The sequence below is a fragment of the Fukomys damarensis genome, unplaced genomic scaffold (assembly GCF_012274545.1).
Source record: "Fukomys damarensis isolate Sample0158 unplaced genomic scaffold, DMR_v1.0_HiC HiC_scaffold_16, whole genome shotgun sequence".
In the NCBI taxonomy this organism is placed as follows: Eukaryota; Metazoa; Chordata; class Mammalia; order Rodentia; family Bathyergidae; genus Fukomys; species Fukomys damarensis.
The window spans coordinates 44,670,233-44,672,581 of NW_022900928.1; the positions used below are offsets into that span (position 1 = coordinate 44,670,233).

Consider the following 2,349-nt stretch of genomic DNA (forward strand, 5'->3'; position numbering starts at 1 on the left):
CTTTTGCTATATATCTAGTCTTCCCTGCTTGCTAATCAACAGTGGAGATTTTTTTTTGAGGGGAAGACATTCAATTTTCTCCCTTATCTCCAAAAGGAAGCCAAATTCTCATCCTCTTAAAAGAAAATTAAACCCAAGTGACCATACCCCTACCCTTTCCACATCCATATGTAGGGTATAAGATTAATATATAAACCCACAGTTTAACAGTTTATTTGGTTTTATTTGGTGGCCTGGAGGTGGGGGAACTACACCATGGTGAGGGGAGAAATCAAGGTCTAAAATGCAAGAACAATTATTAAAACAATAATACACAAAAGGAGTAAACGGAATCATTTTCTTAGGAGGACTTGACTCGTGGAAGAAAAACTTTAATTGCTGTTGCAAAAACATTTTTATGATGTAGAAACTGGTTTCAATACTATTACTAGACAATATGTTCTAGAAAGTGAAGGTAACGATATAAATAAAATTCTGGTAGCAATGTAATAGAACAGTTCCAGATTATTAGGCTGAGGCCAGCACCTAATGAGGATGAAAGCCTTTTCTTGGGGAATTTTGGATGATACCTGCAGAAATATTACACTGTGCATAAGCCAAACTGAATTATTTTCAAAAGCATTGTAAAGTTTCGTATAGTAGATGGTTTTTTTTTCTATATGGGCTTCAATTTCACAGCAAGAGTGGCATAGAATACCTAAACACAAAAGAAAGCATTCATGCAAGATATCTAACTCCTTGATATAATAATGCATACACTTCAGACTGATTACACTATTATTACATCTAGGGCTTTCTGTAACTAAAAGGTGTGGTTATGGAAAGCATAACCCCTGGTATCAATATCTAGAAAGCCGCCACCACCTTCTATGTGTGATCTCTTTTTGCATTTTTTCTTCATTTTTCTTAATCAACTCTGCTGTTGTTGCTGCTTCTTAGCAAAACTGATGAAAACAAAATTGTAATCCCTGAACATAGCACTTCGGCAATCAAGACGTTTAAAACCTTCAGTATTCTGGGGGAAAGAAAGCACTGTGCAACATTTAGAACTCTGATTAACAAATAAGGTGGTCATAAATTTTCCTGGCTTGAAGACTACACAACTTTCCTGATCAGGTCATCATAGAAGGTCTGATTTAAGTTTGTTTCAAAGCTAACAAGAAAACTCTGGTTCTGGAGTGATGTGCATAGTCCAATAAGTTCCATGTGATTTCATTCCATTCCTTGAAGGATTGAACAGTGTGCCATAAATGAAAGAACCTGGTATCAGGTTATGAATTACACTCTCACGAGTGACATCCTTTGCAGTAACAGCAACTTTCATATAGAAATGGTCCATAACTCCTTGGTGAAGTTCACTCATCAGAATTTCCAGGGTCTGATCTTGCTGACTGATTACTTGACTCTCTGGGAAACCCAATGTATACAAGTACCAACAGTCAGAATTCATACATCCCATACAATATGCTGCTCCATTTGGGAAAATTGCATTAAGAAACTCTATTTCTTCCTGGAAATTCTAGTTATGGTACCCTTGGTGAGAAGTCTTGATGAAATTCTTATGAAAATAGAAGAAGCTTTGAATCAAGTTAAACCCACTGTAGTCCCTAGCAAACTTCAACAGGGGAACCAGTGCTTTCAGTAAGAGGGTGGTACCACATGTCTTCAAAATGAAATGTCTCTTGGAGACAAACATGCTACTCTCACTGTGTACAGGAACTTCCTGCTTGTCGGTTTTTATCACACTTAGGGTTGAACATTGTACATCACTCGAGAGTAAATCCCACTCAGATTAGATATTAAGAACTAAAATGCTGCCAGACATGCATGGTGGTACATGTTTGTGATCCCAGTACTGTGGCAGGCTGAGGCAGGAGGATCAATAGTTTGAGCCTAAGCAACACGGAAACTTAGATCCTCAGGATAGTATGAAGATCCCCAGATGCCTGGTTGGCGTCGGATTGCTGATGGGAGAGCCAAACCTCCAGCAGCTTCTTGATTCCTTAAAAAAGTTTGCAACTTCCATCATCGGAGACTAGCAAATAACCAACAACCACAGAAAATCAACCAAATTAAATCTCTTCTCCCACCACTGCTGCCGCCACTGCAGATTATTCCAGCCATGTAGCCATGTTGCTATAAAGTTCAGGTTCCTTTTTTGCTATAATTTTATATTAACTTTTTCAAAAAAAGACTTAACAAAAATTTCCTGGAGATTTAGCTCAGTGGTTCTGGCACCTGCCTCTCAAACACAAGGACCTGATTTCGATCCCTGGTACCCACCCCGCCCATTCCTGGCCTTTTTGTTTGAGTGAAAGTTGAACGTCAGTCTGTTTGGAAATAGAGGCA

The 2,349-nt window shown here is 38.5% G+C and overlaps 1 pseudogene; it reads right to left on the bottom strand.

Moving 5' to 3' along the window:
* Positions 1-910: 910 nt before the first annotated feature.
* LOC104868760 lies at positions 911-1,734 on the bottom strand (annotated as a pseudogene).
* Positions 1,735-2,349: the final 615 nt, after the last annotated feature.